At 38.6% G+C, this 10,568-nt stretch overlaps 1 protein-coding gene and 1 long non-coding RNA gene across 7 annotated transcripts in view; both read right to left on the reverse strand.

The window, feature by feature from the left end:
* The window catches only part of elmo1 (engulfment and cell motility 1 (ced-12 homolog, C. elegans)), a 96,490-nt gene that overhangs the window by 58,949 nt on the left and 26,973 nt on the right, over nt 1–10,568 (reverse strand). The gene's annotated exons all lie outside the window — the stretch shown is intronic.
* LOC148970994 (uncharacterized) lies at nt 5,987–8,474 on the reverse strand. 2 transcript variants are annotated; one of them, XR_016147455.1, is made up of 3 exons: nt 7,971–8,474; nt 7,670–7,775; nt 5,987–7,460 (listed from the first exon to the last, which is right to left on the reverse strand). It is a non-coding gene; the product is annotated as an uncharacterized LOC148970994 (long non-coding RNA). The 2 variants fall into 2 exon arrangements; XR_016147454.1 differs by having other exon boundaries at nt 7,670–8,474.

The following is a 10,568-nucleotide window of genomic DNA, read 5'->3' on the forward strand; positions in this document are numbered from 1 at the left end:
ACTCGATAACTTATGCATTTAGACATTTACTGCCACCTACTGCAAGTTTTAGTATCTTATTTAGAGTATAACTTCATAAAAAAAAAAAAAAAAATTATATTTTGGGATGGTTTGCCCGAAATATATTTATAAGTTTATTTTCACCCTCAATGTTTCAAACCTGCATTACTTTCTTTCTTTTGCAGAACAACGATATTTTGAAGAACAAAATCATGCCAATTATAACCTATAAAAGTTTGTGTAATTTATGTAAATTTGATGTTGAATCAAACTAACTCAAACTAAATTTTCTCTCTAAAGCTCCTTTTTGTAATGTCTTTTTAATGCTTGTGTCATTTAACACAATAATGACTTTATAGTTTGGGGGTGATTTCTCATCTAAAATTTGATGTGTGATTAATTTGAAAATAATCAGATTAATCTATCAGCACGTCGTGTAATTATTTCGATTAAACATTTGAATTGCTTGCAGCGATTATATAGAGAAAATTATACATTTAGTCCTGGTTTGCTTGGCATGAGTACATATTATTTTGTGTTTCACAGTGGCAAAAAAAAAAAAAAAAAAAAAAAAAATCACAGATGAGAATGAAAAGAACGAATGATAATATTCCTTCTATGCCAAAATAGGGTGTAAGTGCTTTACGAAGTATCTCTTATAAGATATATATCTTTTTTTTAAACCTATTTTACAATTATTTGACATAACAGTAACGCATGAAATGCTGGATATGTGGATACAACCACAAAGCCAGTAAAACACAACACAAGCAACAGCCATGTAAGGCTAAAAACATTCACATTTCTTGTCTATCAAAAAGTTCAACAAAACAAAAGCCTAACTGATGTGAAAAAAAAATACATTTTTGATAGACATGTTTTCTTAAACCTACACAATAATGCTGATGAAAGAAACCAGGGAGAAAACAGACTTGGCAGAAGGGATTTGATTTCTTCAGAGGGCTTAATAGACCAGTCAGTTAAACAGGCAGGCCTGAGAGGCCTCCGTCTCTCTGATGGGGGGCAGGGACACACACAGCATCGCCTGCTCTTCTATTCCAATTCCTTCTGGAAAACCAGCTGAATTAATCAATCAACAGTTTCCGCGAAATATCCAACCTTCACTGTGGGTAAACGTGAAGTCGAGGAACACTTTACACATTATATTTCTTTATGAAATAGTACATCAATTCAGGCCATCCTTAAAAATATTTTGGTTTGCAGTAACAGCAATTTTTTTTAAAAAAAGGGTCGGTAGGTAGGTCTATATTTTTTTTTTCCAAGATTCAGTGTAAAAAAAAAGGTACAATTTTGGAGATGGTGATCGTGAATTTAAAAAAAAAAAAAAAGCATATTGTGACGTCACTGACTGGGTCTTCAAACTGTGCATCCACCGCTAGGTGTTAATGCAAAATACGACCAGTTACATTTTAGGCTAGTCACAAAATGTATAAAATATCTATTTGTTATGCATATATACATGAGATAAGCAAAAACAAGTACAAACACATGGTCAAACAAAGAATACAATTAAACAAAGATATAAATTAGCCTATATACACAGTGCTTTAATTTCAGGAAGGTCTAAAATTAGCTACTTTTCAGTTAAGTCTGTCGCTCTCTCTGAAAAGAAATTAAATTTAGCTAGTAATCAAATGTAAAATGACACTGCATAGTTTATCATAGTTAGATTAATGCTTATTAAAGTTTAAGTTATTCATTCAAGAGCTGTGAGTGATTTTTATCTGCCTTTTGTTGTTTGATTCGCATTGGCTCAATCGTCACGTTTATTAGACTACTGCCCCTTTAAGACCGAATGCAGAACTCTACTGTAATAGATGACTGATGCACCATCATTTTCTCCCAACTTACGTCCAATTAAGACATAAACTGTGTTTAAATGAATCTCAGAGCAGGTCATTTTATATTTTATGTATATTTGATGGTTTAGATGCGCACATGAAGCCCAAAATGAGTCGATAGCCTACTTTTCTGTCGGGCGTCGTGAACAACGTCTCTTGCGCAGACTTTTGTGCTTTTAATAGCTCTTTTAATGATTGAACGTGTCCGCAGTTTAGCAACAGTACAGACTGCATTTTACAACAATCACCGATCGTGCTGATTCTGACGGTACGTTTGGGGTTTAGGAAGAAATGACAGCGCAACGCTGTGAAGGGAAGGAAGTTGCGCTAGCTAGACAGAATGCGTCTGACTGTAATGGTTTCATCTCAAATATCTTCTTTTTATAATCTTTGAAAGCGGAAATCTAAAATACAATTAGAATAATATCCCAGATCTAAAGTGTAACCACGTTTTGTCCTCATTGTCACTCATTAAGCAGGGCTGTCGTGCTGTGCTCGCTGTGGCTCCGGGTGAGAGATCGCTCTCTCTTCTGGACTGCGAATAGCAAAATTGCATCACAGACAAATTGTTTAATATTTTTATTATATATAGAAATGGTTGATATTCAGCCCCGTTGCCCTTTTAATACCGGGTACCAAGCGGGAACACTGAAACGAGCGAACGTACAAGCCATATAGTGACACGCTTAACGTTAAACCAATGGTAAACATAATCTGATGAATATGACGCCAAGGGTTTTTATTTAAGAAAGAACGTAGCCTACGTTTGTAGGCTATGTAGGCACAAGCAACTTTCAAAATACTAACTAAAATATAATTAATATTATTTTATTGAATTTGAATTAGTCGTTTGAAGAGTAAAAAAAAAAAAATCGGTCGGTCTGAACGCAAGTTACAACCGGCAAGTCGGTCGGACTAAAAGGAAAAAAAAATAAAAAATTGGGTCGGCCCTAAATTGACAGGGTCGGTCGGGTTACGGCAAACAAGAATATTTTTAAGGGTGGCCTCAAGATAATACCATGGAACATGGCAATACCATGACTTTGGATGCGTTTGGAATACCATGTTTTTGGACACCATGGCAACACGCTTCTGTTTACTTTACGCATTAAGTCATTGGAGTCTTTGTGGCCGTTCAAACGCATTCCAACACATGAGCATCTACTAGGGATGTCAATTTTTACAAATTCCCATGATCGATTGCCGTTTAAATTAACAATGAATTAAACGTTAGCATTAATGGCAAACAGCATTACAGGGTTCAAAAAGTTCCTCACCAAATTAATAAGAATGGTTTTTTATCTAAATAAAGGGTTAGTAGGATTATAAAATGTTTTGATGCGATTGATAAATTTAATTAATTATTTAATATAGAAATATAACAACAACTACAATGCGTCACCAACGGCACCTCAGATGCGTGACTGTTGTGGACATGCCGGAACAACGCACTGAAAACGGCAACTAAACCCAATAAATTCACAACCGTTTAGAAAAATAGTGTTCTCATGTATGACGGTCACAAATCAACCATCGTTATTAGTCGTGCGTTCTGTTCGAGCGGTGCGCGTTGAATGAATAACCGTTGAGCACTTTATTAGCGTTTATTTAACCAGCGCAGTCTCATCCCAAGACGTCATATAACTGACGTCTTGAGACGTCTTTTGACCATACGTCAACATCCGCCTTTTTAGAGTACCCTTAAACGTCGGTTAGATGACGTTATCGGATCCTAACCCTACCCCAGACCTAAACCTACCCCTACCCCGTCACCTAACCGACGTTAAAGGTAAAGTGTCAGTTGTATGGCGGCCCGGGATCGTCATGCAACCGACGTTTAAGGGTACGTTTCATGTTGTGGTGGACGCGCACTTCCTGGAACAACGCGACATGGCATCTAAACCCAAAAAATTCACAATGTTTTATAACAATATTGTTCTCTTTATAATCTTGTGTAGTATGACAGTCACAATAGTCATTATTAGATGTGCGTTGTCATTTGAGCTGAGCGCGCTAAAGATCACGTTAATGGGCTATATGCACGCACAAGTTCCGCATTTGACGCAAGGATGCTCGTCAGTTTCCGGTTGCGGAGATTAAAGCTGAGGTAAACCGAGGAAAACGGGATTATGGCTTTAAAAATTTACTTTGAAACGAAACTTTCATATGTTTAGATGTAATTTTAATTAAAATAGTTATGTTTATTTAATATATATTTAAAAAGAAGCATAAGCACAACGAGGGGTGTCTGTTTTATCTGTTTTTGTGACTGACGTTTCTTTAGTATAACCATGGAGTATAAAATTCAATATAAATTCTCGGTATTGCATTGGACTCTACGATCGGCGGAAGTTATCGAGCATACTTAAACCTTCACCGGAAATACCGCCGTGCATCTAGCCCATTCTCAACCAAATGCTTCCAATGTGAGATAAATCAGATATAGATAGGCGTACACAAAATAAACTATTACAGCTTGCATTCGCACAAAACAAAAGGCTGCGGGAGTTTAAGATCGGATTTATATCCGTTTTGCAAAAACACATTTATGTGGCCAGGTGTAAATGGAATCGGTACTTATTATCCGGATAACTTATCTGGATACAGATCGCATTTTAATACCAGGTGTAAATTGGGTCTTATAGACAGTCATGATGAAGGTGTAAAATAGTCCCAAACAACTCCGGAGTGTAGGACTCAACACTTCACCACACCGGCGTGCTCGCTTACATGTTTCGCGGTAGAGCAGAACGCATGCGCATGATCCTGATTAATCGATGATCGATACGTTTTATCGAATAAATGTATTACCGACAATTAATCGATCGTCGATTAATCGTTGACATCCCTAGCGTCTACACTATGAAAGCAATCCGGGCGAATGCGTTTCTGACTACCTCTGGAAGTGGTCAAAGATGGACAAGCTCAAAACGTTTTAGACTCCATTTACACCTGGTGGAAACAGGGCCTTTGGGACAAATTTTAACAATAACTGCAGTAATTGCAGGCCACTCTAAAACATAATTACAAACCAAGGGACTTGATGCGTCATAGTAGTACTCAGACATTATGTAAAGATCTAACTGAACTGAAAAATGATCAGTAATGTAACATGTGACGCACACAAGAAAACACTAGTACATGATCCAACTAAATTAGCATGTTCATCCTTGAGGTCAAACAAAGACTATCTTTATAGCTGCCGAGTATCAAGGACAGTACAGCATGTGGTTGTCAGTGCGCTATGCCCAGTGCTGTTTAAATGTTAACACCTGACTCCTGCAGAGAGAGCAACATTCCCAATCTGAACAGCTGCAATGTGTCAGTTGTGAGAAGAAAGTGAAAGAATGCTCAGAAGTTCACACTTTCACCAGGTTTCCCTTAGCTGGATTGCCTACGTCCTGTATAGATTTCAAAAGAGCCCTCTAGTGATTCATCCGACACCTCTACAAAGGGTCCCAGAACACAGAGGGCCCACACCGTGAGGGGCTACAAAGGAGCTTTAACTGTGCGGAGAAACAAAGACACGCGAGACAGCTACTGAGTTATTGGTGCTCACGTTCGCCCTCTTTCACTGAGCCAGTCGGCTCTCGTTTCTACCCTGCAGGTCTGACCTGTGCCATGATATACAAAACCTTTGTGGAGACTGAAGAGACAAAACTGTGGGTCCATAAGACACATCCCGTCAATATCTGGCGTATTTTGCACTGGTTGCTATGGTAATGATGTAAATATCAGCATGATGTCAAGAGACATTCTGAGTGGAGATGTCAGTGTGGAAGGTGAAAATGGGAAATCGCAGACTTGGACTCTGCTCTCGTCTAACATGACACCTCGCCTCAGCGCTGAACTCACAAGAGTATGACGAACATATGCAACAGGCATTTTACACATTCATGAATGTATTGTGCAAAACCACTTGTTTTGGTTCGGATGATCAATCACCGAGTCCTGAGCCATTGATGAGCATATATCCAGATTTATTCATACATTCATGGTCGCGTGCTGCCACTACACGCACCAAGCTAATTGTGTTTTTTACACCTGCTGCACATGCGCCCACATATATCAGACAGGGTTGCCACTACTCCATTAAAAACAACCACTATCATTACATCTTCCCCTTTTTTTTTTTTTTTTTTTTTTTTTAATTTAGATTAAGTATAAACAGTTAAACTTGAAAAAATAAAAACATTTTGACATACAATTACACCCATCTAATGATCTCAGTCTTTTACAACCAGTCTGTCAGGACTGGATTTCAACATGTTTCAATAAGTCTTTCAGGGCATTTCCGTTCACGAACAGATCTTCTCAGCGGTATCTCAGTCTTTTCAGATTGTTCAACTACAGCAGTTAAATCTTTCAAAAGATGTTGACGATTCCTCCTTAACACAACACCACTCGAAGTTTCAATATTATAGGACCTTGGTTGAATTTGTTCAAGTACAACACCTTTCTGACTCCAGGTATTAGTCTTGTCTTTAAATCTGACCTCCTCACCGGCACAAAGCTCAGGCAAATGATGAGTTCCTCTATCATAATAGACCTTTTGCTTAGCCTTTTGTTGTTCTTTGAATTCTTTAACTTTCTCACTGCCTGCTGTCACCAGAAGATCCTCAGAGATTGGTAAATTAGAACGAAGACGTCGTCCCATTAAGAGATATGCCGGAGAGTTTCCACACTCAAGAGGAGTACTACGATAAGCAAGCAATCCCATGTAAAAACTACTTCCATCATCGCTCGCCTTCTGCATCAACCTTTTCACCACTCCAACTGACTTTTCCACAAGTCCATTCGACTGGGGAAAATATGGACTTGATGTTGTATGTCTGAAGTCCCAGTCTTTCGAAAAGCTGTGGAAACTAGCATTAACAAATTGAGGACCGTTATCTGTAAAAACTTCCATCGGTACTCCATGTCTAGCAAAGATTGATTTCATACATGATATAACATTTTCTGCCGTGGTGGTGCTTAACGCACATACTTCTGGATAACATGAATAATAGTCTGTAACCAAGAGGTAATTTTTCCCCTGACATGTAAACAGGTCAGCACCTATTTTTTGGTATGGTCTTTCAGGTACCGGATGCGACATTAAGGGCTCTCTTGGATTATTGGATTGATATTTAGCACATGTCTGACACTTGGACACTTCTATTGTGATGTCCTGATTAATTCCAGGCCAATACATAACTTCACGAGCTCTTTTTTTACATTTCTCAATTCCCAGATGGCCTTCATGGATTTTGTTCAACATCTCACGTCTCAGATTTCTTGGAATCACTATTTTATTTCCTTTATACAGAATTCCATTACAGACAGACAATTCAGACCTGCAGTTCCAAAATTCATGAACTTCTGCAACACAATTTTGCTTCACATCTGGCCAGCCATTCATGACATAGAATCTCACCTGAGTGAGTGTCTGATCTTGTTCTGTCTCTTGACAGATCAGCTTCATTTTGGAATCAGCAACAGGTAAAGCTTCAATGATCATATTTACATATACTTGAATGTCCTCAGTCAGCTTTCCACTCGACGGTGTGGTTGGATCTACGGCTCTGGACAAGGTGTCTGCCACAAACATTAATTTGCCTGGTGTATAAAACACAGTTAATGCATACCGTTGCAATCTGATCATCATTCTTTGTATTCTCAATGGACAATCATTTAGAGATTTTTTGAACAGTGCAATCAGCGGTTTATGATCAGTTTCAACATCAACAGGCTGTCCTGCCACAAACTGATGAAATCTCTCACAAGCAAAAGTAATACTAAGCAACTCTTTTTCAATTTGAGCGTACCTACACTCCGCATCAGTCATTGAGCGTGAGGCATATGCAACTGGTTGCCAGGTTCCGTCATGCTCCTGGAGAAGTACTGCTCCCAATCCTGACTGTGAAGCATCAGCTGAAATTTTAATAGAACGATTGGGGTCATAAAATTTCAAAATTGGCTCTCTAGTTAAAATCAATTTCAAATATTGCCATGCAGCTTCCTGTTCATGGTTCCATTCCCATCCATTCTTTTTCTCAGTTAGCCATCTTAATGGAGCTATCTTCTCCGACAAATTAGGTATGAATTTACTCATATAGTTCAACATACCCATGAATCTTTGGACATCTTTTACACTTTGCGGCCTTGGCATATGTTCAATAGCAGAGATCTTCAGAGGATCAGGTCGCACTCCAGCACTACTAATGATGTCACCCAAAAACGTTAATTCAGTTACTCCCAATTGGCACTTTTCTCTGTTCAACTTCAAATTTGCACGCCTGGTTGCCTCCAACACCTTTCTTAACCTTGCATCATGTTCTTCTTTCGAAGCTCCCCACACAATTATATCATCCATCGATGTATCAACTCCTTCCATATGTTCATAGATCATGTGCACTGTTTTATGATACACCTCAGGAGCCGAGGCAATTCCGAAAGGAAGCCTTAAGAAACAATATCTTCCATATGGCGTATTAAATGTACACAGTTTTGAGCTGGCAGCATCCAGTTTTAACTGCCAAAATCCTGAGGATGCATCTAGCTTGCTGAAATATTTGGCATTTGCAAACTGGGCCATAATCTCTTCACGTGTAGGAAGCTTGAAATGTTCTCTCTTAATCGCTCTGTTCAAATCTCTAGGATCAAGACAAACCCGAAGTTTTCCATTCTTTTTGTCCACAATCACCAACGAACTAACCCAATCTGTGGGATGATCAATTTTCTGTATCACTCCTAAACTCTCCATTTTATCCAGCTCTTCTTTTAACTGTCTCTGAAGTGCAAATGGTACCTTTCGACATGGATGTATCACTGGAGGTACAGTTTCATCAATCTGAATGGTGTGCTCCCCTGACAAACAGCCTAAGCCTTTAAATACATCCCCATACTCCGTTAAGATCGAGCCGTACTCGGGTTCAGACACTTTTGATTCTGCTACCATCAGCACTCTTTTCACCAGATGCAGCCTCTCACAAGCAGACAAACCCAAGATAGCTTGAAAATCCTTTGGCACCACTACGAATGCCAAACTATGTTCTTTATCCTTATATCGCACTTTGGCAACACATTTTCCTTTCACTGGTATGTCCGCTCCAGAGTATCCAGTTACCTTCAACTTAGCAACATGCAACTTTGGTCTAGGTTTTAGCTTGTTAAATTCAGTTTCAGAAAGGAGATTAACTTGGGCTCCAGTGTCAAGCTTAAACGCAACTGTACTGTTGTTTATTTGCAGTTGTACGATCCACTCTTTATGTTCTTCTCCACCTTCTGCTACTGCATCCACATAGAATTCTTCTACTTCACACTCAGTCACAGTATTCACTTGGCTTGATGTTCGTTTACTCTTACAACAGCGTGCATAATGATTAACTTTACCACAATTGTTGCAATTTTTCCCATACGCTGGACATTTTCTCGGTAGATGTTGCATCCCACAACGATCGCACGTTCTTTGAGGCTTATCAATTACCATCCTGCTCTGTTCCGGTTGCGTTCCTTGCTTTGCGCTTACACAGGGTGTCTGAGACTTCTTAACAACATCCACAGCACACGTCTCATTTAATAATTCTCTCGCTTGTGTCTTTACAGTCTCTGCCGCTCTACAAAGTGAAAGAGCTTTCTCCAAATCCAACTCTTGTTCTCGAAGTAACCGTTCCCTCAATCCATTGTCAGGTATTCCACACACAATCCTGTCTTTGATCAACGAATCGGTTAACTCTCCAAACTCACAAGTTTTACTTCTGTGTCTGAGCTCCGTCACATACTGATCGATTGTTTCCCCAGTTTTCTGCATGCACGTGAAAAATCGATGGCGTTCATAAGTAACATTTCTCTTGGGTATGCAAAACGCTTCAAACTGGTCCATTATCGGCTGTAACTTCAAACTTTCTCCTTCGTCAAAAGTGAAATTATTATATACCTCCAAAGCTTCATCGCCAACCACATGAAGAAATAAAGACGCTTTCATCTTCTCTGACTTACGATCTCCATCAATTGCAGATAAATACAGAAGAAATCGTTGCTTAAATCGTCTCCAATTTTCAGCAACATTACCGGACAAATGAAGCTTCGGTGGTGGCTGCAATCCTTCCATTTCTCGTCACATGTGCGTAGAAACTCCACAAACTTTCACTTCCGAAATCACTTCTGACACCATGTTTTGGTTCGGATGATCAATCACCGAGTCCTGAGCCATTGATGAGCATATATCCAGATTTATTCATACATTCATGGTCGCGTGCTGCCACTACACGCACCAAGCTAATTGTGTTTTTTACACCTGCTGCACATGCGCCCACATATATCAGACAGGGTTGCCACTACTCCATTAAAAACAACCACTATCATTACACCACTGACTCGTTCACTATTCAAATGAGGAAAGTGCGAGTGAAAATGAGTGTATTCAGACACAGCTTCAGACAACACTGCACACATTGTTACATACGTGTCATATCCTGAAAGACCAAAACTACTCAGATCTGACCATTCAGACTTGAGACACAAAATGTAAAAAAAACTTGAGACACAAGACACAAAATCTGGTCCTAAAAATTAAAAAAAATATATATATATATTTTTAGACTTGAGACATAAAATAAGATGAAATATAATTTTTTTATTTATTTTTATTGTTAAGTAATAGTATAATAGTTTTTATTTATTTTTATACTATAAGTAGTAGTATAATAATAATAAAATATGAAA

This window comes from Pimephales promelas, chromosome 18 (assembly GCF_988280905.1).
Source record: "Pimephales promelas chromosome 18, fPimPro1.hap1.1, whole genome shotgun sequence".
Lineage (NCBI taxonomy): Eukaryota > Metazoa > Chordata > Actinopteri > Cypriniformes > Leuciscidae > Pimephales > Pimephales promelas.